Raw genomic sequence first — 24,011 nt, 5'->3', positions numbered from 1 at the left:
CAAGTTAATATACATTCTAGCGACACACTGGTCCCTTCCCTGAATAAGGTGTTCTTGGCACGGAGTTCTGCATGTAGCGAACTGCCTCTCCCAAGGAATGCTCTAGGTACGCTATAGGGGCTTAGCCTCTTCTAAAACCCTGCAGTGTAAGAGGAAGAACTGTGCTTTGGTTACAGCAGGAACGCAAGGCAACTTTCTCCTGTAAGTATGGGGTCTTAAGGTATGACTTTGTAGAAGGAATGTGAAAGACTATTGGTTTCTCAGTGCGGCTCAGCCTAGGGCATTGAGGCAGATATGCATGACATGTAGACGTGAGACAACAGATTGCCTGGAGCTGTTGGAGTGCTGAGGAAATCTAGCTCTCCCAAGGAGGCGTGCAGTGTGTTGCCCTACCCTTAGCATATTGAGAGTGACTGGGAAAGGTTTCCGGGCCTGGATGTTTCTGAGCTTCCCAGTCGAGCATGCCGGTCCTCGGTGTTCTTGCAGGGAATAGGGTGCCCACGAGAGTTACTAGGTGTCTTCATAAGCGTACTAACGTTCAAAGAAAGCAGAACTGCAACTCATGTCTCCAGGAAACTGCTCCACGCTTCGGCTTCAGCAGGGCCCTTCAAGGCTTTACCCTGAGGAAACGACTCACGTCAAGTTTCCTTTGAGCTCTAGAGCGTCTCAGGTGGAGCTCCCACCCAGGCTACGAAAGCACCCTGTTGATTTAGAGAAAACTCGTTCCCTTCCCACAGCCCTGCCTACAGTGACTAGAGACCCGTCCAAAACACTGGTATTTAGGTAGCTTCAAGGCAGCATGAATGGAGCTTTCAAAATGGGAAAGCAAGCCTTGTGCCATCAGGTCTCCGTTTCCAGGGAACACGCAGCCTACCCCCTTGTGATGTCTACCAAGTAAATATTCCCTCAAACTACACAATGGTCCCTTCCCTGAAGAATGTTTTCTTGGCACGGAGTTCTGCATGTAGCGAACTGCCTCTCCCAAGGAACGCTTTGGTAACGCTTTCGGTGCTTAGGCTCTTCTAAAACCCTGCAGTGTAAGAGGAAGAACTGTGCTTTGGTTACAGGAGGAATGCAAGCCAACTTTCTCCTGTAAGTATGGGGTCTTAAGGTATGACTTTGTAGAAGGAATGTGAAACAGTATTGGTTACTCAGTGCCGCTCAGCCTAGGGCATTGAGGCAGATATGCATGACATGTAGACGTGAGACAACAGATTGCCTGGAGCTGTTGGAGTGCTGAGGAAATCTAGCTCTCCCAAGGAGGCGTGCAGTGTGTTGCCCTACCCTTAGCATATTGAGAGTGACTGGGAAAGGTTTCCGGGCCTGGATGTTTCTGAGCTTCCCAGTCGAGCATGCCGGTCCTCGGTGTTCTTGCAGGGAATAGGGTGCCCACGAGAGTTACTAGGTGTCTTCATAAGCGTACTAACGTTCAAAGAAAGGAGAACTGCAACTCGTGTCTCCAGGAAACTGCTCCACGCTTTGGCTTCAGCAGGGCTCTTCAAGGCTTTACCTTGAGGAAAGGACTCACGTCAAGTTTCCTTGTAGCTCTAGAGCGTCTCAGGAGGAGCTCCCACCCAGGCTATGAAAGCACCCTGTTGATTTCGAGAAAACTCGTTCCCTTCCCAGAGGCCTGCCTACAGTGACTAGAAACTCGTCCAAAACACTGGTATTTAGGTAGGTTCAAGGCGGTATGAATGGAGCTTTCAAAATGGGAAAGCAAGCCTTGTGCCATCAGGTCCCCGTTTCCAGTGAACACGCAGCCTACCTCCTTGTGATTTCTACCAAGTTAATATACACTCTAGAGACACACTGTTCCCTTCCCTGAATAACGTGTTCTTGGCACGGAGTTCTGCATGTAGCAAACTGCCTCTCCCAAGGAATGCTCTAGGTACGCTATAGGGGCTTAGCCTCTTCTAAAACCCTGCAGTGTAAGAGGAAGAACTGTGCTTTGGTTACAGCAGGAACGCAAGCCAACTTTCTCCTGTAAGTATGGGGTCTTAAGGTATGACTTTGTAGAAGGAATGCGAAGCAGTTTTGATTTCTCAGTGCCGCTCAGCCTAGGGCATTGAGGCAATTTGCATGACATGTAGGACGTGAGAGAACAGATTACCTGGAGCTGTTGGAGTGCTGAGGAAATGTAGCTCTCCCAAGGAAGAGTGCAGTGTGTTGCCCTACACTTAGCATACACAGAGTGACTGGGAAAGGTATCCGGGCCTGGATGTTTCTTAGCAACCCAGTGGAGCCTGCCGGTACTCGGTGTTCTTGCACGGAATAGGCTGCCCAGGCGAGATCCTAGGTGTCTTGAAAAGCGTAGTAACGTTAAAAGAAAGGAGAACTGCAACTCATGTCTCAAGGAAACTTCTCCACGTTCCGCTTCAGCAGGGCTCTTCAAGGCTTTACCTTGAGGAAAGGACTCACGTCAAGTTTCCTTGAGGCTCTAGAGCGTCTCAGGAGGAGCTCCCACCCAGGCTATGAAAGCACCCTGTTGATTTAGAGAAAACTCGTTCCCTTCCCAGAGCCCTGCCTACAGTGACTAGAAACTCGTCCAAAACTCTGGTATTTAGGTAGGTTCAAGGCGGCATGAATGGAGCTTTCAAAATGGGAAAGCAAGACTTGTGCCATCAGGTCTCCGTTTCCAGTGAGCACGCAGCCTACCCCCTTGTGATGTCTACCAAGTAAATATTCCCTCAAACTACACAATGGTCCCTTCCCTGAAGAATGTTTTCTTGGCACGGAGTTCTGCATGTAGCGAACAGCCTCTCCGAAGGAACGCTTTGGTAACGCTTTCGGTGCTTAGGCTCTTCTAAAACCCTGCAGTGTAAGAGGAAGAACTGTGCTTTGGTTACAGGAGGAATGCAAGCCAACTTTCTCCTGTAAGTATGGGGTCTTATGGTATGACTTTGTAGAAGGAATGTGAAACAGTATTGGTTACTCAGTGCCGCTCAGCCTAGGGCATTGAGGCAGATATGCATGACATGTAGACGTGAGACAACAGATTGCCTGGAGCTGTTGGAGTGCTGAGGAAATCTAGCTCTCCCAAGGAGGCGTGCAGTGTGTTGCCCTACCCTTAGCATATTGAGAGTGACTGGGAAAGGTTTCCGGGCCTGGATGTTTCTGAGCTTCCCAGTCGAGCATGCCGGTCCTCGGTGTTCTTGCAGGGAATAGGGTGTCCACGAGAGTTACTAAGTGTCTTCATAAGCGTACTAACGTTCAAAGAAAGCAGAACTGCAACTCGTGTCTCCAGGAAACTGCTCCACGTGCCGCTTCAGCAGGGCTCTTCAAGGCTTTACCTTGAGGAAAGGACTCACGTCAAGTTTCCTTTGAGCTCTAGAGCGTCTCAGTTGGAGCTCCCACCCAGGCTACGAAAGCACCCTGTTGATTTAGAGAAAACTCGTTCCCTTCCCACAGCCCTGCCTACAGTGACTAGAGACCCGTCCAAAACACTGGTATTTAGGTAGCTTCAAGGCAGCATGAATGGAGCTTTCAAAATGGGAAAGCAAGCCTTGTGCCATCAGGTCTCCGTTTCCAGGGAACACGCAGCCTACCCCCTTGTGATGTCTACCAAGTAAATATTCCCTCAAACTACACAATGGTCCCTTCCCTGAAGAATGTTTTCTTGGCACGGAGTTCTGCATGTAGCGAACTGCCTCTCCCAAGGAACGCTTTGGTAACGCTATCGGGGCTTAGGCTCTTCTAAAACCCTGCAGTGTAAGAGGAAGAACTGTGCTTTGGTTACAGGAGGAACGCAAGCCGAGTTTCTCCTCTAAGTATGGGGTCTTAAGGTATGACTTTGTAGAAGGAATGCGAAGCAGTTTTGATTTCTCAGTGCCGCTCAGCCTAGGGCATTGAGGCAATTTGCATGACATGTAGGACATGAGAGAACAGATTACCTGGAGCTGTTGGAGTGCTGAGGAAATGTAGCTCTCCCAAGGAAGAGTGCAGTGTGTTGCCCTACACTTAGCATACACAGAGTGACTGGGAAAGGTATCCGGGCCTGGATGTTTCTTAGCAACCCAGTGGAGCCTGCCGGTACTCGGTGTTCTTGCACGGAATAGGGTGCCCAGGCGAGATCCTAGGTGTCTTGAAAAGCGTAGTAACGTTAAAAGAAAGGAGAACTGCAACTCCTGTCTCAAGGAAACTTCTCCACGTGCCGCTTCAGCAGGGCTCTTCAAGGCTTTACCTTGAGGAAAGGACTCACGTCAAGTTTCCTTGTAGCTCTAGAGCGTCTCAGGAGGAGCTCCCACCCAGGCTATGAAAGCACCCTGTTGATTTCGAGAAAACTCGTTCCCTACCCAGAGCCCTGCCTACAGTGACTAGAAGCTCGTCCAAAACACTGGTATTTAGGTAGGTTCAAGGCGGCATGAATGGAGCTTTCAAAATGGGAAAGCAAGCCTTGTGCCATCAGGTCCCCGTTTCCAGTGAACACGCAGCCTACCTCCCTGTGAGTTCTACCAAGTTAATATACATTCTAGCGACACACTGGTCCCTTCCCTGAATAAGGTGTTCTTGGCACGGAGTTCTGCATGTAGCGAACTGCCTCTCCCAAGGAATGCTCTAGGTACGCTATAGGGGCTTAGCCTCTTCTAAAACCCTGCAGTGTAAGAGGAAGAACTGTGCTTTGGTTACAGCAGGAACGCAAGGCAACTTTCTCCTGTAAGTATGGGGTCTTAAGGTATGACTTTGTAGAAGGAATGTGAAAGACTATTGGTTTCTCAGTGCGGCTCAGCCTAGGGCATTGAGGCAGATATGCATGACATGTAGACGTGAGACAACAGATTGCCTGGAGCTGTTGGAGTGCTGAGGAAATCTAGCTCTCCCAAGGAGGCGTGCAGTGTGTTGCCCTACCCTTAGCATATTGAGAGTGACTGGGAAAGGTTTCCGGGCCTGGATGTTTCTGAGCTTCCCAGTCGAGCATGCCGGTCCTCGGTGTTCTTGCAGGGAATAGGGTGCCCACGAGAGTTACTAGGTGTCTTCATAAGCGTACTAACGTTCAAAGAAAGGAGAACTGCAACTCGTGTCTCCAGGAAACTGCTCCACGCTTTGGCTTCAGCAGGGCTCTTCAAGGCTTTACCTTGAGGAAAGGACTCACGTCAAGTTTCCTTGTAGCTCTAGAGCGTCTCAGGAGGAGCTCCCACCCAGGCTATGAAAGCACCCTGTTGATTTCGAGAAAACTCGTTCCCTTCCCAGAGCCCTGCCTACAGTGACTAGAAACTCGTCCAAAACACTGGTATTTAGGTAGGTTCAAGGCGGTATGAATGGAGCTTTCAAAATGGGAAAGCAAGCCTTGTGCCATCAGGTCCCCGTTTCCAGTGAACACGCAGCCTACCTCCTTGTGATTTCTACCAAGTTAATATACACTCTAGAGACACACTGTTCCCTTCCCTGAATAACGTGTTCTTGGCACGGAGTTCTGCATGTAGCGAACTGCCTCTCCCAAGGAATGCTCTAGGTACGCTATAGGGGCTTAGCCTCTTCTAAAACCCTGCAGTGTAAGAGGAAGAACTGTGCTTTGGTTACAGCAGGAACGCAAGCCAACTTTCTCCTGTAAGTATGGGGTCTTAAGGTATGACTTTGTAGAAGGAATGCGAAGCAGTTTTGATTTCTCAGTGCCGCTCAGCCTAGGGCATTGAGGCAATTTGCATGACATGTAGGACGTGAGAGAACAGATTACCTGGAGCTGTTGGAGTGCTGAGGAAATGTAGCTCTCCCAAGGAAGAGTGCAGTGTGTTGCCCTACACTTAGCATACACAGAGTGACTGGGAAAGGTATCCGGGCCTGGATGTTTCTTAGCAACCCAGTGGAGCCTGCCGGTACTCGGTGTTCTTGCACGGAATAGGGTGCCCAGGCGAGATCCTAGGTGTCTTGAAAAGCGTAGTAACGTTAAAAGAAAGGAGAACTGCAACTCATGTCTCAAGGAAACTTCTCCACGTTCCGCTTCAGCAGGGCTCTTCAAGGCTTTACCTTGAGGAAAGGACTCACCTCAAGTTTCCTTGAGGCTCTAGAGCGTCTCAGGAGGAGCTCCCACCCAGGCTATGAAAGCACCCTGTTGATTTAGAGAAAACTCGTTCCCTTCCCAGAGCCCTGCCTACAGTGACTAGAAACTCGTCCAAAACTCTGGTATTTAGGTAGGTTCAAGGCGGCATGAATGGAGCTTTCAAAATGGGAAAGCAAGACTTGTGCCATCAGGTCTCCGTTTCCAGTGAGCACGCAGCCTACCCCCTTGTGATGTCTACCAAGTAAATATTCCCTCAAACTACACAATGGTCCCTTCCCTGAAGAATGTTTTCTTGGCACGGAGTTCTGCATGTAGCGAACTGTCTCTCCCAAGGAACGCTTTGGTAACGCTTTCGGTGCTTAGGCTCTTCTAAAACCCTGCAGTGTAAGAGGAAGAACTGTGCTTTGGTTACAGGAGGAATGCAAGCCAACTTTCTCCTGTAAGTATGGGGTCTTATGGTATGACTTTGTAGAAGGAATGTGAAACAGTATTGGTTACTCAGTGCCGCTCAGCCTAGGGCATTGAGGCAGATATGCATGACATGTAGACGTGAGACAACAGATTGCCTGGAGCTGTTGGAGTGCTGAGGAAATCTAGCTCTCCCAAGGAGGCGTGCAGTGTGTTGCCCTACCCTTAGCATATTGAGAGTGACTGGGAAAGGTTTCCGGGCCTGGATGTTTCTGAGCTTCCCAGTCGAGCATGCCGGTCCTCGGTGTTCTTGCAGGGAATAGGGTGTCCACGAGAGTTACTAAGTGTCTTCATAAGCGTACTAACGTTCAAAGAAAGCAGAACTGCAACTCGTGTCTCCAGGAAACTGCTCCACGTGCCGCTTCAGCAGGGCTCTTCAAGGCTTTACCTTGAGGAAAGGACTCACGTCAAGTTTCCTTTGAGCTCTAGAGCGTCTCAGTTGGAGCTCCCACCCAGGCTACGAAAGCACCCTGTTGATTTAGAGAAAACTCGTTCCCTTCCCACAGCCCTGCCTACAGTGACTAGAGACCCGTCCAAAACACTGGTATTTAGGTAGCTTCAAGGCAGCATGAATGGAGCTTTCAAAATGGGAAAGCAAGCCTTGTGCCATCAGGTCTCCGTTTCCAGGGAACACGCAGCCTACCCCCTTGTGATGTCTACCAAGTAAATATTCCCTCAAACTACACAATGGTCCCTTCCCTGAAGAATGTTTTCTTGGCACGGAGTTCTGCATGTAGCGAACTGCCTCTCCCAAGGAACGCTTTGGTAATGCTATCGGGGCTTAGGCTCTTCTAAAACCCTGCAGTGTAAGAGGAAGAACTGTGCTTTGGTTACAGGAGGAACGCAAGCCGAGTTTCTCCTCTAAGTATGGGGTCTTAAGGAATGACTTTGTAGAAGGAATGCGAAGCAGTTTTGATTTCTCAGTGCCGCTCAGCCTAGGGCATTGAGGCAATTTGCATGACATGTAGGACGTGAGAGAACAGATTACCTGGAGCTGTTGGAGTGCTGAGGAAATGTAGCTCTCCCAAGGAAGAGTGCAGTGTGTTGCCCTACACTTAGCATACACAGAGTGACTGGGAAAGGTATCCGGGCCTGGATGTTTCTTAGCAACCCAGTGGAGCCTGCCGGTACTCGGTGTTCTTGCACGGAATAGGGTGCCCAGGCGAGATCCTAGGTGTCTTGAAAAGCATAGTAACGTTAAAAGAAAGGAGAACTGCAACTCATGTCTCAAGGAAACTTCTCCACGTTCCGCTTCAGCAGGGCTCTTCAAGGCTTTACCTTGAGGAAAGGACTCACGTCAAGTTTCCTTGTAGCTCTAGAGCGTCTCAGGAGGAGCTCCCACCCAGGCTACGAAAGCACCCTGTTGATTTAGAGAAAACTCGTTCCCTTCCCAGAGCCCTGCCTACAGTGACTAGAGACCCGTCCAAAACACTGGTATTTAGGTAGCTTCAAGGCAGCATGAATGGAGCTTTCAAAATGGGAAAGCAAGCCTTGTGCCATCAGGTCTCCGTTTCCAGTGAGCACGCAGCCTACCCCCTTGTGATGTCTACCAAGTAAATATTCCCTCAAACTACACAATGGTCCCTTCCCTGAAGAATGTTTTCTTGGCACGGAGTTCTGCATGTAGCGAACTGCCTCTCCCAAGGAACGCTTTGGTAACGCTATCGGGGCTTAGGCTCGTCTAAAACCCTGCAGTGTAAGAGGAAGAACTGTGCTTTGGTTACAGCAGGAACGCAAGGCAACTTTCTCCTGTAAGTATGGGGTCTTAAGGTATGACTTTGTAGAAGGAATGTGAAAGAGTATTGGTTTCTCAGTGCGGCTCAGCCTAGGGCATTGAGGCAGATATGCATGACATGTAGACGTGAGACAACAGATTGCCTGGAGCTGTTGGAGTGCTGAGGAAATCTAGCTCTCCCAAGGAGGCGTGCAGTGTGTTGCCCTACCCTTAGCATATTGAGAGTGACTGGGAAAGGTTTCCGGGCCTGGATGTTTCTGAGCTTCCCAGTCGAGCATGCCGGTCCTCGGTGTTCTTGCAGGGAATAGGGTGCCCACGAGAGTTACTAGGTGTCTTCATAAGCGTACTAACGTTCAAAGAAAGCAGAACTGCAACTCATGTCTCCAGGAAACTTCTCCACGCTTCGGCTTCAGCAGGGCCCTTCAAGGCTTTACCTTGAGGAAACGACTCATGTCAAGTTTCCTTTGAGCTCTAGAGCGTCTCAGGTGGAGCTCCCACCCAGGCTACGAAAGCACCCTGTTGATTTAGAGAAAACTCGTTCCCTTCCCACAGCCCTGCCTACAGTGACTAGAGACCCGTCCAAAACACTGGTATTTAGGTAGCTTCAAGGCAGCATGAATGGAGCTTTCAAAATGGGAAAGCAAGCCTTGTGCCATCAGGTCTCCGTTTCCAGGGAACACGCAGCCTACCCCCTTGTGATGTCTACCAAGTAAATATTCCCTCAAACTACACAATGGTCCCTTCCCTGAAGAATGTTTTCTTGGCACGGAGTTCTGCATGTAGCGAACTGCCTCTCCCAAGGAGCGCTTTGGTAACGCTATCGGGGCTTAGGCTCTTCTAAAACCCTGCAGTGTAAGAGGAAGAACTGTGCTTTGGTTACAGGAGGAACGCAAGCCGAGTTTCTCCTCTAACTATGCGGTCTTAAGGTATGACTTTGTAGAAGGAATGCGAAGCAGTTTTGATTTCTCAGTGCCGCTCAGCCTAGGGCATTGAGGCAATTTGCATGACATGTAGGACGTGAGAGAACAGATTACCTGGAGCTGTTGGAGTGCTGAGGAAATGTAGCTCTCCCAAGGAAGAGTGCAGTGTGTTGCCCTACACTTAGCATACACAGAGTGACTGGGAAAGGTATCCGGGCCTGGATGTTTCTTAGCAACCCAGTGGAGCCTGCCGGTACTCGGTGTTCTTGCACGGAATAGGGTGCCCAGGCGAGATCCTAGGTGTCTTGAAAAGCGTAGTAACGTTAAAAGAAAGGAGAACTGCAACTCATGTCTCAAGGAAACTTCTCCACGTGCCGCTTCAGCAGGGCTCTTCAAGGCTTTACCTTGAGGAAAGGACTCACGTCAAGTTTCCTTGAGGCTCTAGAGCGTCTCAGGAGGAGCTCCCACCCAGGCTATGAAAGCACCCTGTTGATTTAGAGAAAACTCGTTCCCTTCCCAGAGCCCTGCCTACAGTGACTAGAAACTCGTCCAAAACACTGGTATTTAGGTAGGTTCAAGGCGGCATGAATGGAGCTTTCAAAATGGGAAAGCAAGCCTTGTGCCATCAGGTCCCCGTTTCCAGTGAACACGCAGCCTACCTCCTTGTGATTTCTACCAAGTTAATATACACTCTAGTGACACACTGGTTCCTTTCCTGAATAATGTGTTCTTGGCACGGAGTTCTGCATGTAGCGAACTGCCTCTCCCAAGGAATGCTCTAGGTACGCTATAGGGGCTTAGCCTCTTCTAAAACCCTGCAGTGTAAGAGGAAGAACTGTGCTTTGGTTACAGCAGGAACGCAAGCGAACTTTCTCCTGTAAGTACGGGGTCGTAAGTTATGACTTTGTAGAAGGAATGTGAAAGAGTATTGGTTTCTCAGTGCCGCTCAGCCTAGGGCACTGAGGCAGATATGCATGACATGTAGATGTGAGACAACAGATTGCCTGGAGCTGTTGGAGTGCTGAGGAAATCTAGCTCTCCCAAGGAGGCGTGCAGTGTGTTGCCCTACACTTAGCATATTGAGAGTGACTGGGAAAGGTTTCCGGGCCTGGATGTTTCTGAGCTTCCCAGTCGAGCATGCCGGTCCTCGGTGTTCTTGCAGGGAATAGGGTGCCCACGAGAGTTACTAGGTGTCTTCATAAGCGTACTAACGTTCAAAGAAAGCAGAACTGCAACTCATGTCTCCAGGAAACTGCTCCACGCTTCGGCTTCAGCAGGGCTCTTCAAGGCTTTACCTTGAGGAAACGACTCACGTCAAGTTTCCTTTGAGCTCTAGAGAGTCTCGGGTGGAGCTCCCACCCAGGCTACGAAAGCACCCTGTTGATTTAGAGAAAACTCGTTCCCTTCCCAGAGCCCTGCCTACAGTGACTAGAGACCCGTCCAAAACACTGGTATTTAGGTAGCTTCAAGGCAGCATGAATGGAGCTTTCAAAATGGGAAAGCAAGCCTTGTGCCATCAGGTCTCCGTTTCCAGTGAGCACGCAGCCTACCCCCTTGTGATGTCTACCAAGTAAATATTCCCTCAAACTACACAATGGTCCCTTCCCTGAAGAATGTTTTCTTGGCACGGAGTTCTGCATGTAGCGAACTGCCTCTCCCAAGGAACGCTTTGGTAACGCTATCGGGGCTTAGGCTCTTCTAAAACCCTGCAGTGTAAGAGGAAGAACTGTGCTTTGGTTACAGCAGGAACGCAAGGCAACTTTCTCCTGTAAGTATGGGGTCTTAAGGTATGACTTTGTAGAAGGAATGTGAAAGAGTATTGGTTTCTCAGTGCGGCTCAGCGTAGGGCATTGAGGCAGATATGCATGACATGTAGACATGAGACAACAGATTGCCTGGAGCTGTTGGAGTGCTGAGGAAATCTAGCTCTCCCAAGGAGGCGTGCAGTGTGTTGCCCTACACTTAGCATATTGAGAGTGACTGGGAAAGGTTTCCGGGCCTGGATGTTTCTGAGCTTCCCAGTCGAGCATGCCGGTCCTCGGTGTTCTTGCAGGGAATAGGGTGCCCACGAGAGTTACTAGGTGTCTTCATAAGCGTACTAACGTTCAAAGAAAGCAGAACTGCAACTCATGTCTCCAGGAAACTTCTCCACGCTTCGGCTTCAGCAGGGCCCTTCAAGGCTTTACCTTGAGGAAACGACTCACGTCAAGTTTCCTTTGAGCTCTAGAGCGTCTCAGGTGGAACTCCCACCCAGGCTACGAAAGCACCCTGTTGATTTAGAGAAAACTCGTTCCCTTCCCACAGCCCTGCCTACAGTGACTAGAGACCCGTCCAAAACAGTGGTATTTAGGTAGCTTCAAGGCAGCATGAATGGAGCTTTCAAAATGGGAAAGCAAGCCTTGTGCCATCAGGTCTCCGTTTCCAGGGAACACGCAGCCTACCCCCTTGTGATGTCTACCAAGTAAATATTCCCTCAAACTACACAATGGTCCCTTCCCTGAAGAATGTTTTCTTGGCACGGAGTTCTGCATGTAGCGAACTGCCTCTCCCAAGGAACGCTTTGGTAACGCTATCGGGGCTTAGGCTCTTCTAAAACCCTGCAGTGTAAGAGGAAGAACTGTGCTTTGGTTACAGGAGGAACGCAAGCCGAGTTTCTCCTGTAAGTATGGGGTCTTAAGGTATGACTTTGTAGAAGGAATGCGAAGCAGTTTTGATTTCTCAGTGCCGCTCAGCCTAGGGCATTGAGGCAATTTGCATGACATGTAGGACGTCAGAGAACAGATTACCTGGAGCTGTTGGAGTGCTGAGGAAATGTAGCTCTCCCAAGGAAGAGTGCAGTGTGTTGCCCTACACTTAGCATACACAGAGTGACTGGGAAATGTATCCGGGCCTGGATGTTTCTTAGCAACCCAGTGGAGCCTGCCGGTACTCGGTGTTCTTGCACGGAATAGGGTCCCCAGGCGAGATCCTAGGTGTCTTGAAAAGCGTAGTAACGTTAAAAGAAAGGAGAACTGCAACTCATGTCTCAAGGAAACTTCTCCACGTGCCGCTTCAGCAGGGCTCTTCAAGGCTTTACCTTGAGGAAAGGACTCACGTCAAGTTTCTTTGTAGCTCTAGAGCGTCTCAGGAGGAGCTCCCACCCAGGCTACGAAAGCACCCTGTTGATTTCGAGAAAACTCGTTCCCTTCCCAGAGCCCTGCCTACAGTGACTAGAAACTCGTCCAAAACACTGGTATTTAGGTAGGTTCAAGGCGGCATGAATGGAGCTTTCAAAATGGGAAAGCAAGCCTTGTGCCATCAGGTCCCCGTTTCCAGTGAACACGCAGCCTACCTCCCTGTGAGTACTACCAAGTTAATATACATTCTAGCGACACACTGGTCCCTTCCCTGAATAACGTGTTCTTGGCACGGAGTTCTGCATGTAGCGAACTGCCTCTCCCAAGGAATGCTCTAGGTACGCTATAGGGGCTTAGCCTCTTCTAAAACCCTGCAGTGTAAGAGGAAGAACTGTGCTTTGGTTACAGCAGGAACGCAAGGCAACTTTCTCCTGTAAGTATGGGGTCTTAAGGTATGACCTTGTAGAAGGAATGTGAAAGAGTATTGGTTTCTCAGTGCGGCTCAGCCTAGGGCATTGAGGCAGATATGCATGACATGTAGACGTGAGACAACAGATTGCCTGGAGCTGTTGGAGTGCTGAGGAAATCTAGCTCTCCCAAGGAGGCGTGCAGTGTGTTGCCCTACCCTTAGCATATTGAGAGTGACTGGGAAAGGTTTCCGGGCCTGAATGTTTCTGAGCTTCCCAGTCGAGCATGCCTTTCCTCGGTATTCTTGCAGGGAATAGGGTGCCCACGAGAGTTACTAGGTGTCTTCATAAGCGTACTAACGTTCAAAGAAAGCAGAACTGCAACTCATGTCTCCAGGAAACTGCTCCACGCTTCGGCTTCAGCAGGGCCCTTCAAGGCTTTACCTTGAGGAAACGACTCACGTCAAGTTTCCTTTGAGCTCTAGAGCGTCTCAGGTGGAGCTCCCACCCAGGCTACGAAAGCACCCTGTTGATTTAGAGAAAACTCGTTCCCTTCCCACAGCCCTGCCTACAGTGACAAGAGACCCGTCCAAAACACTGGTATTTAGGTAGCTTCAAGGCAGCATGAATGGAGCTTTCAAAATGGGAAAGCAAGCCTTGTGCCATCAGGTCTCCGTTTCCAGTGAGCACGCAGCCTACCCCCTTGTGATTTCTACCAAGTAAATATTCCCTCAAACTACACAATGGTCCCTTCCCTGAAGAATGTTTTCTTGGCACGGAGTTCTGCATGTAGCGAACTGCCTCTCCCAAGGAACGCTTTGGTAACGCTATCGGGGCTTAGGCTCTTCTAAAACCCTGCAGTGTAAGAGGAAGAACTGTGCTTTGGTTACAGGAGGAACGCAAGCCGAGTTTCTCCTGTAAGTATGGGGTCTTAATGTATGACTTTGTAGAAGGAATGCGAAGCAGTTTTGATTTCTCAGTGCCGCTCAGCCTAGGGCATTGAGGCAATTTGCGTGACATGTAGGACGTGAGAGAACAGATTACCTGGAGCTGTTGGAGTGCTGAGGAATTCTAGCTCTCCCAAGGAGGCGTGCAGTGTGTTGCCCTACACTTAGCATACACAGAGTGACTGGGAAAGGTATCCGGGCCTGGATGTTTCTTAGCAACCCAGTGGAGCCTGCCGGTACTCGGTGTTCTTGCACGGAATAGGGTGCCCAGGCGAGATCCTAGGTGTCTTGAAAAGCGTAGTAACGTTAAAAGAAAGGAGAACTGCAACTCATGTCTCCAGGAAATTTCTCCACGCTTCGGATTCAGCAGGGCCCTTCAAGGCTTTACCTTGAGGAAAGGACTCACGTCAAGTTTCCTTTGAGCTCTAGAGCGTCTCAGTTGGAGCTCCCACCCAGGCTACGAAAGCACCCTGTTGATTTAGAGAAAACTCGTTCCCTTCCCACAGCCCTGCCTACAGTGACTAGAGACCCGTCCAAAACACTGGTATTTAGGTAGCTTCAAGGCAGCATGAATGGAGCTTTCAAAATGGGAAAGCAAGCCTTGTGCCATCAGGTCTCCGTTTCCAGGGAACACGCAGCCTACCCCCTTGTGATGTCTACCAAGTAAATATTCCCTCAAACTACACAATGGTCCCTTCCCTGAAGAATGTTTTCTTGGCACGGAGTTCTGCATGTAGCGAACTGCCTCTCCCAAGGAACGCTTTGGTAACGCAATCGGGGCTTAGGCTCTTCTAAAACCCTGCAGTGTAAGAGGAAGAACTGTGCTTTGGTTACAGGAGGAACGCAAGCCGAGTTTCTCCTGTAAGTATGGGGTCTTAAGGTATGACTTTGTAGAAGGAATGCGAAGCAGTTTTGATTTCTCAGTGCCGCTCAGCCTAGGGCATTGAGGCAATTTGCATGACATGTAGGACGTGAGAGAACAGATTACCTGGAGCTGTTGGAGTGCTGAGGAAATGTAGCTCTCCCAAGGAAGAGTGCAGTGTGTTGCCCTACACTTAGCATACACAGAGTGACTGGGAAAGGTATCCGGGCCTGGATGTTTCTTAGCAACCCAGTGGAGCCTGCCGGTACTCGGTGTTCTTGCACGGAATAGGGTGCCCAGGCGAGATCCTAGGTGTCTTGAAAAGCGTAGTAACGTTAAAAGAAAGGAGAACTGCAACTCCTGTCTCAAGGAAACTTCTCCACGTGCCGCTTCAGCAGGGCTCTTCAAGGCTTTACCTTGAGGAAAGGACTCACGTCAAGTTTCCTTGTAGCTCTAGAGCGTCTCAGGAGGAGCTCCCACCCAGGCTACGAAAGCACCCTGTTGATTTCGAGAAAACTCGTTCCCTTCCCAGAGCCCTGCCTACAGTGACTAGAAACTCGTCCAAAACACTGGTATTTAGGTAGGTTCAAGGCGGCATGAATGGAGCTTTCAAAATGGGAAAGCAAGCCTTGTGCCATCAGGTCCCCGTTTCCAGTGAACACGCAGCCTACCTCCTTGTGATTTCTACCAAGTTAATATACACTCTAGTGACACACTGGTCCCTTCCCTGAATAACGTGTTCTTGGCACGGAGTTCTGCATGTAGCGAACTGCCTCTCCCAAGGAATGCTCTAGGTACGCTATAGGGGCTTAGCCTCTTCTAAAACCCTGCAGTGTAAGAGGAAGAACTGTGCTTTGGTTACAGCAGGAACGCAAGCCAACTTTCTCCTGTAAGTATGGGGTCTTAAGGTATGACTTTGTAGAAGGAATGTGAAAGAGTATTGGTTTCTCAGTGCGGCTCAGCCTAGGGCATTGAGGCAGATATGCATGACATGTAGACGTGAGACAACAGATTGCCTGGAGCTGTTGGAGTGCTGAGGAAATCTAGCTCTCCCAAGGATGCGTGCAGTGTGTTGCCCTACCCTTAGCATATTGAGAGTGACTGGGAAAGGTTTCCGGACCTGGATGTTTCTGAGCTTCCCAGTCGAGCATGCCAGTCCTCGGTGTTCTTGCAGGGAATAGGGTGCCCACGAGAGTTACTAGGTGTCTTCATAAGCGTACTAACGTTCAAAGAAAGCAGAACTGCAACTCATGTCTCCAGGAAACTTCTCCACGCTTCGGATTCAGCAGGGCCCTTCAAGGCTTTACCTTGAGGAAACGACTCACGTCAAGTTTCCTTTGAGCTCTAGAGCGTCTCAGTTGGAGCTCCCACCCAGGCTACGAAAGCACCCTGTTGATTTAGAGAAAACTCGTTCCCTTCCCACAGCCCTGCCTACAGTGACTAGAGACCCGTCCAAAACACTGGTATTTAGGTAGCTTCAAGGCAGCATGAATGGAGCTTTCAAAATGGGAAAGCAAGCCTTGTGCCATCAGGTCTCCGTTTCCAGGGAACACGCAGCTTACCCCCTTGTGATGTCTACCAAGTAAATATTCCCTCAAACTACACAATGGTCCCTTCCCTGAAGAATGTTTCTTGGCACGGAGTTCTGCATGTAGCGAACTGCCTCTCCCAAGGAACGCTTTGGTAACGCTATCGGGGCTTAGGCTCTTCTAAAACCCTGCAGTGTAAGAGGAAGAACTGTGCTTTGGTTACAGGAGGAACGCAAGCCGAGTTTCTCCTGTAAGTATGGGGTCTTAAGGTATGACTTTGTAGAAGGAATGCGAAGCAGTTTTGATTTCTCAGTGCCGCTCAGCCTAGGGCATTGAGGCAATTTGCATGACATGTAGGACGTGAGAGAACAGATTACCTGGAGCTGTTGGAGTGCTGAGGAAATGTAGCTCTCCCAAGGAAGAGTGCAGTGTGTTGCCCTACACTTAGCATACACAGAGTGACTGGGAAAGGTATCCGGGCCTGGATGTTTCTTAGCAACCCAGTGGAGCCTGCCGGTACTCGGTGTTCTTGCACGGAATAGGGTGCCCAGGCGAGATCCTAGGTGTCTTGAAAAGCGTAGTAACGTTAAAAGAAAGGAGAACTGCAACTCATGTCTCAAGGAAACTTCTCCACGTTCCGCTTCAGCAGGGCTCTTCAAGGCTTTACCTTGAGGAAAGGACTCACGTCAAGTTTCATTGTAGCTCTAGAGCGTCTCAGGAGGAGCTCCCACCCAGGCTATGAAAGCACCCTGTTGATTTCGAGAAAACTCGTTCCCTTCCCAGAGCCCTGCCTACAGTGACTAGAGACCCGTCCAAAACACTGGTATTTAGGTAGGTTCAAGGCGGCATGAATGGAGCTTTCAAAATGGGAAAGCAAGCCTTGTGTCATCAGGTCCCCGTTTCCAGTGAACACGCAGCCTACCTCCCTGTGATTTCTACCAAGTTAATATACATTCTAGCGACACACTGGTCCCTTCCCTGAATAACGTGTTCTTGGCACGGAGTTCTGCATGTAGCGAACTGCCTCTCCCAAGGAATGCTCTAGGTACGCTATAGGGGCTTAGCCTCTTCTAAAACCCTGCAGTGTAAGAGGAAGAACTGTGCTTTGGTTACAGCAGGAACGCAAGACAACTTTCTCCTGTAAGTATGGGGTCTTAAGGTATGACTTTGTAGAAGGAATGTGAAAGAGTATTGGTTTCTCAGTGCGGCTCAGCCTAGGGCATTGAGGCAGATATGCATGACATGTAGACGTGAGACAACAGATTGCCTGGAGCTGTTGGAGTGCTGAGGAAATCTAGCTCTCCCAAGGAGGCGTGCAGTGTGTTGCCCTACCCTTAGCATATTGAGAGTGACTGGGAAAGGTTTCCGGGCCTGGATGTTTCTGAGCTTCCCAGTCGAGCATGCCGGTCCTCGGTGTTCGTGCAGGGAATAGGGTGCCCACGAGAGTTACTAGGTGTCTTCATAAGCGTACTAACGTTCAAAGAAAGCAGAACTGCAACTCATGTCTCCAGGAAACTGCTCCACGCTTCGGCTTCAGCAGGGCCCTTCAAGGCTTTACCTTGAGGAAACGACTCACGTCAAGTTTCCTTTGAGCTCTAGAGCGTCTCAGTTGGAGCTCCCACCCAGGCTACGAAAGCACCCTGTTGATTTAGAGAAAACTCGTTCCCTTCCCACAGCCCTGCCTACAGTGACTAGAGACCCGTCCAAAACACTGGTATTTAGGTAGCTTCAAGGCAGCATGAATGGAGCTTTCAAAATGGGAAAGCAAGCCTTGTGCCATCAGGTCTCCGTTTCCAGGGAACACGCAGCCTACCCCCTTGTGATGTCTACCAAGTAAATATTCCCTCAAACTACACAATGGTCCCTTCCCTGAAGAATGTTTTCTTGGCACGGAGTTCTGCATGTAGCGAACTGCCTCTCCCAAGGAACGCTTTGGTAACGCTATCGGGGCTTAGGCTCTTCTAAAACCCTGCAGTGTAAGAGGAAGAACTGTGCTTTGGTTACAGGAGGAACGCAAGCCGAGTTTCTCCTGTAAGTATGGGGTCTTAAGGTATGACTTTGTAGAAGGAATGCGAAGCAGTTTTGATTTCTCAGTGCCGCTCAGCCTAGGGCATTGAGGCAATTTGCATGACATGTAGGACGTGAGAGAACAGATTACCTGGAGCTGTTGGAGTGCTGAGGAAATGTAGCTCTCCCAAGGAAGAGTGCAGTGTGTTGCCCTACACTTAGCATACACAGAGTGACTGGGAAAGGTATCCGGGCCTGGATGTTTCTTAGCAACCCAGTGGAGCCTGCCGGTACTCGGTGTTCTTGCACGGAATAGGGTGCCCAGGCGAGATCCTAGGTGTCTTGAAAAGCGTAGTAACGTTAAAAGAAAGGAGAACTGCAACTCATGTCTCAAGGAAACTTCTCTACGCTTCGGCTTCAGCAGGGCCCTTCAAGGCTTTACCTTGAGGAAACGACTCACGTCAAGTTTCCTTTGAGCTCTAGAGCGTCTCAGTTGGAGCTCCCACCCAGGCTACGAAAGCACCCTGTTGATTTAGAGAAAACTCGTTCCCTTCCCACAGCCCTGCCTACAGTGACTAGAGACCCGTCCAAAACACTGGTATTTAGGTAGCTTCAAGGCAGCATGAATGGAGCTTTCAAAATGGGAAAGCAAGCCTTGTGCCATCAGGGCTCCGTTTCCAGGGAACACGCAGCCTACCCCCTTGTGATGTCTACCAAGTAAATATTCCCTCAAACTACACAATGGTCCCTTCCCTGAAGAATGTTTTCTTGGCACGGAGTTCTGCATGTAGTGAACTGCCTCTCCCAAGGAACGCTTTGGTAACGCTATCGGGGCTTAGGCTCTTCTAAAACCCTGCAGTGTAAGAGGAAGAACTGTGCTTTGGTTACAGGAGGAACGCAAGCCGAGTTTCTCCTGTAAGTATGGGGTCTTAAGGTATGACTTTGTAGAAGGAATGCGAAGCAGTTTTGATTTCTCAGTGCCGCTCAGCCTAGGGCATTGAGGCAATTTGCATGACATGTAGGACGTGAGAGAACAGATTACCTGGAGCTGTTGGAGTGCTGAGGAAATGTAGCTCTCCCAAGGAAGAGTGCAGTGTGTTGCCCTACACTTAGCATACACAGAGTGACTGGGAAAGGTATCCGGGCCTGGATGTTTCTTAGCAACCCAGTGGAGCCTGCCAGTACTCGGTGTTCTTGCACGGAATAGGGTGCCCAGGCGAGATCCTAGGTGTCTTGAAAAGCGTAGTAACGTTAAAAGAAAGGAGAACTGCAACTCCTGTCTCAAGGAAACTTCTCCACGTGCCGCTTCAGCAGGGCTCTTCAAGGCTTTACCTTGAGGAAAGGACTTACGTCAAGTTTCCTTGTAGCTCTAGAGCGTCTCAGGAGGAGCTCCCACCCAGGCTACGAAAGCACCCTGTTGATTTCGAGAAAACTCGTTCCCTTCCCAGAGCCGTGCCTACAGTGACTAGAAACTCGTCCAAAACACTGGTATTTAGGTAGGTTCAAGGCGGCATGAATGGAGCTTTCAAAATGGGAAAGCAAGCCTTGTGCCATCAGGTCCCCGTTTCCAGTGAACACGCAGCCTACCTCCCTGTGATTTCTACCAAGTTAATATACATTCTAGCGACACACTGGTCCCTTCCCTGAATAACGTGTTCTTGGCACGGAGTTCTGCATGTAGCGAACTGCCTCTCCCAAGGAATGCTCTAGGTACGCTATAGGGGCTTAGCCTCTTCTAAAACCCTGCAGTGTAAGAGGAAGAACTGTGCTTTGGTTACAGCAGGAACGCAAGGCAACTTTCTCCTGTAAGTATGGGGTCTTAAGGTATGACTTTGTAGAAGGAATGTGAAAGAGTATTGGTTTCTCAGTGCGGCTCAGCCTAGGGCATTGAGGCAGATATGCATGACATGTAGACGTGAGACAACAGATTGCCTGGAGCTGTTGGAGTGCTGAGGAAATCTAGCTCTCCCAAGGAGGCGTGCAGTGTGTTGCCCTACCCTTAGCATATTGAGAGTGACTGGGAAAGGTTTCCGGGCCTGGATGTTTCTGAGCTTCCCAGTCGAGCATGCCGGTCCTCGGTGTTCTTGCAGGGAATAGGGTGCCCACGAGAGTTACTAGGTGTCTTCATAAGCGTACTAACGTTCAAAGAAAGCAGAACTGCAACTCATGTCTCCAGGAAACTGCTCCACGCTTCGGCTTCAGCAGGGCCCTTCAAGGCTTTACCTTGAGGAAACGACTCACGTCAAGTTTCCTTTGAGCTCTAGAGCGTCTCAGTTGGAGCTCCCACCCAGGCTACGAAAGCACCCTGTTGATTTAGAGAAAACTCGTTCCCTTCCCACAGCCCTGCCTACAGTGACTAGAGACCCGTCCAAAACACTGGTATTTAGGTAGCTTCAAGGCAGCATGAATGGAGCTTTCAAAATGGGAAAGCAAGCCTTGTGCCATCAGGTCTCCGTTTCCAGGGAACACGCAGCCTACCCCCTTGTGATGTCTACCAAGTAAATATTCCCTCAAACTACACAATGGTCCCTTCCTTGAAGAATCTTTTCTTGGCACGGAGTTCTGCATGTAGCGAACTGCCTCTCCCAAGGAACGCTTTGGTAACGCTATCGGGGCTTAGGCTCTTCTAAAACCCTGCAGTGTAAGAGGAAGAACTGTGCTTTGGTTACAGGAGGAACGCAAGCCGAGTTTCTCCTGTAAGTATGGGGTCTTAAGGTATGACTTTGTAGAAGGAATGCGAAGCAGTTTTGATTTCTCAGTGCCGCTCAGCCTAGGGCATTGAGGCAATTTGCATGACATGTAGGACGTGAGAGAACAGATTACCTGGAGCTGTTGGAGTGCTGAGGAAATGTAGCTCTCCCAAGGAAGAGTGCAGTGTGTTGCCCTACACTTAGCATACACAGAGTGACTGGGAAAGGTATCCGGGCCTGGATGTTTCTTAGCAACCCAGTGGAGCCTGCCGGTACTCGGTGTTCTTGCACGGAATAGGGTGCCCAGGCGAGATCCTAGGTGTCTTGAAAAGCGTAGTAACGTTAAAAGAAAGGAGAACTGCAACTCATGTCTCAAGGAAACTTCTCTACGCTTCGGCTTCAGCGGGGCCCTTCAAGGCTTTACCTTGAGGAAACGACTCACGTCAAGTTTCCTTTGAGCTCTAGAGCGTCTCAGTTGGAGCTCCCACCCAGGCTACGAAAGCACCCTGTTGATTTAGAGAAAACTCGTTCCCTTCCCACAGCCCTGCCTACAGTGACTAGAGACCCGTCCAAAACACTGGTATTTAGGTAGCTTCAAGGCAGCATGAATGGAGCTTTCAAAATGGGAAAGCAAGCCTTGTGCCATCAGGGCTCCGTTTCCAGGGAACACGCAGCCTACCCCCTTGTGATGTCTACCAAGTAAATATTCCCTCAAACTACACAATGGTCCCTTCCCTGAAGAATGTTTTCTTGGCACGGAGTTCTGCATGTAGTGAACTGCCTCTCCCAAGGAACGCTTTGGTAACGCTATCGGGGCTTAGGCTCTTCTAAAACCCTGCAGTGTAAGAGGAAGAACTGTGCTTTGGTTACAGGAGGAACGCAAGCCGAGTTTCTCCTCTAAGTATGGGGTCTTAAGGTATGACTTTGTAGAAGGAATGCGAAGCAGTTTTGATTTCTCAGTGCCGCTCAGCCTAGGGCATTGAGGCAATTTGCATGACATGTAGGACGTGAGAGAACAGATTACCTGGAGCTGTTGGAGTGCTGAGGAAATGTAGCTCTCCCAAGGAAGAGTGCAGTGTGTTGCCCTACACTTAGCATACACAGAGTGACAGGGAAAGGTATCCGGGCCTGGATGTTTCTTAGCAACCCAGTGGAGCCTGCCGGTACTCGGTGTTCTTGCACGGAATAGGGTGCCCAGGCGAGATCCTAGGTGTCTTGAAAAGCGTAGTAACGTTAAAAGAAAGGAGAACTGCAACTCCTGTCTCAAGGAAACTTCTCCACGTGCCGCTTCAGCAGGGCTCTTCAAGGCTTTACCTTGAGGAAAGGACTCACGTCAAGTTTCCTTGTAGCTCTAGAGCGTCTCAGGAGGAGCTCCCACCCAGGCTACGAAAGCACCCTGTTGATTTCGAGAAAACTCGTTCCCTTCCCAGAGCCCTGCCTACAGTGACTAGAAACTCGTCCAAAACACTGGTATTTAGGTAGGTTCAAGGCGGCATGAATGGAGCTTTCAAAATGGGAAAGCAAGCCTTGTGCCATCAGGTCTCCGTTTCCAGTGAACACGCAGCCTACCTCCTTGTGATTTCTACCAAGTTAATATACACTCTAGTGACACACTGGTCCCTTCCCTGAATAACGTGTTTTTGGCACGGAGTTCTGCATGTAGCGAACTGCCTCTCCCAAGGAATGCTCTAGGTACGCTATAGGGGCTTAGCCTCTTCTAAAACCCTGCAGTGTAAGAGGAAGAACTGTGCTTTGGTTACAGCAGGAACGCAAGCCAACTTTCTCCTGTAAGTATGGGGTCTTAAGGTATGACTTTGTAGAAGGAATGTGAAAGAGTATTGGTTTCTCAGTGCCGCTCAGCCTAGGGCACTGAGGCAGATATGCATGACATGTAGACGTGAGACAACAGATTGCCTGGAGCTGTTGGAGTGCTGAGGAAATCTAGCTCTCCCAAGGAGGCGTGCAGTGTGTTGCCCTACCCTTAGCATATTGAGAGTGACTGGGAAAGGTTTCCGGGCCTGGATGTTTCTGAGCTTCCCAGTCGAGCATGCCGGTCCTCGGTGTTCTTGCAGGGAATAGGGTGCCCACGAGAGTTACTAGGTGTCTTCATAAGCCTACTAACGTTCAAAGAAAGCAGAACTGCAACTCATGTCTCCAGGAAACTTCTCCACGCTTCGGATTCAGCAGGGCCCTTCAAGGCTTTACCTTGAGGAAACGACTCACGTCAAGTTTCCTTTGAGCTCTAGAGCGTCTCAGTTGGAGCTCCCACCCAGGCTACGAAAGCACCCTGTTGATTTAGAGAAAACTCGTTCCCTTCCCACAGCCCTGCCTACAGTGACTAGAGACCCGTCCAAAACACTGGTATTTAGGTAGCTTCAAGGCAGCATGAATGGAGCTTTCAAAATGGGAAAGCAAGCCTTGTGCCATCAGGTCTCCGTTTCCAGGGAACACGCAGCCTACCCCCTTGTGATGTCTACCAAGTAAATATTCCCTCAAACTACACAATGGTCCCTTCCCTGAAGAATGTTTCTTGGCACGGAGTTCTGCATGTAGCGAACTGCCTCTCCCAAGGAACGCTTTGGTAACGCTATCGGGGCTTAGGCTCTTCTAAAACCCTGCAGTGTAAGAGGAAGAACTGTGCTTTGGTTACAGGAGGAACGCAAGCCGAGTTTCTCCTGTAAGTATGGGGTCTTAAGGTATGACTTTGTAGAAGGAATGCGAAGCAGTTTTGATTTCTCAGTGCCGCTCAGCCTAGGGCATTGAGGCAATTTGCATGACATGTAGGACGTGAGAGAACAGATTACCTGGAGCTGTTGGAGTGCTGAGGAAATGTAGCTCTCCCAAGGAAGAGTGCAGTGTGTTGCCCTACACTTAGCATACACAGAGTGACTGGGAAAGGTATCCGGGCCTGGATGTTTCTTAGCAACCCAGTGGAGCCTGCCGGTACTCGGTGTTCTTGCACGGAATAGGGTGCCCAGGCGAGATCCTAGGTGTCTTGAAAAGCGTAGTAACGTTAAAAGAAAGGAGAACTGCAACTCATGTCTCAAGGAAACTTCTCCACGTTCCGCTTCAGCAGGGCTCTTCAAGGCTTTACCTTGAGGAAAGGACTCACGTCAAGTTTCATTGTAGCTCTAGAGCGTCTCAGGAGGAGCTCCCACCCAGGCTATGAAAGCACCCTGTTGATTTCGAGAAAACTCGTTCCCTTCCCAGAGCCCTGCCTACAGTGACTAGAGACCCGTCCAAAACACTGGTATTTAGGTAGGTTCAAGGCGGCATGAATGGAGCTTTCAAAATGGGAAAGCAAGCCTTGTGTCATCAGGTCCCCGTTTCCAGTG

This window comes from Eubalaena glacialis, chromosome 4 (genome assembly GCF_028564815.1).
Source record: "Eubalaena glacialis isolate mEubGla1 chromosome 4, mEubGla1.1.hap2.+ XY, whole genome shotgun sequence".
In the NCBI taxonomy this organism is placed as follows: domain Eukaryota; kingdom Metazoa; phylum Chordata; class Mammalia; order Artiodactyla; family Balaenidae; genus Eubalaena; species Eubalaena glacialis.
The sequence above is the reverse complement of the archived record's forward strand: the minus strand, read 5'-3'. Positions refer to the sequence as shown.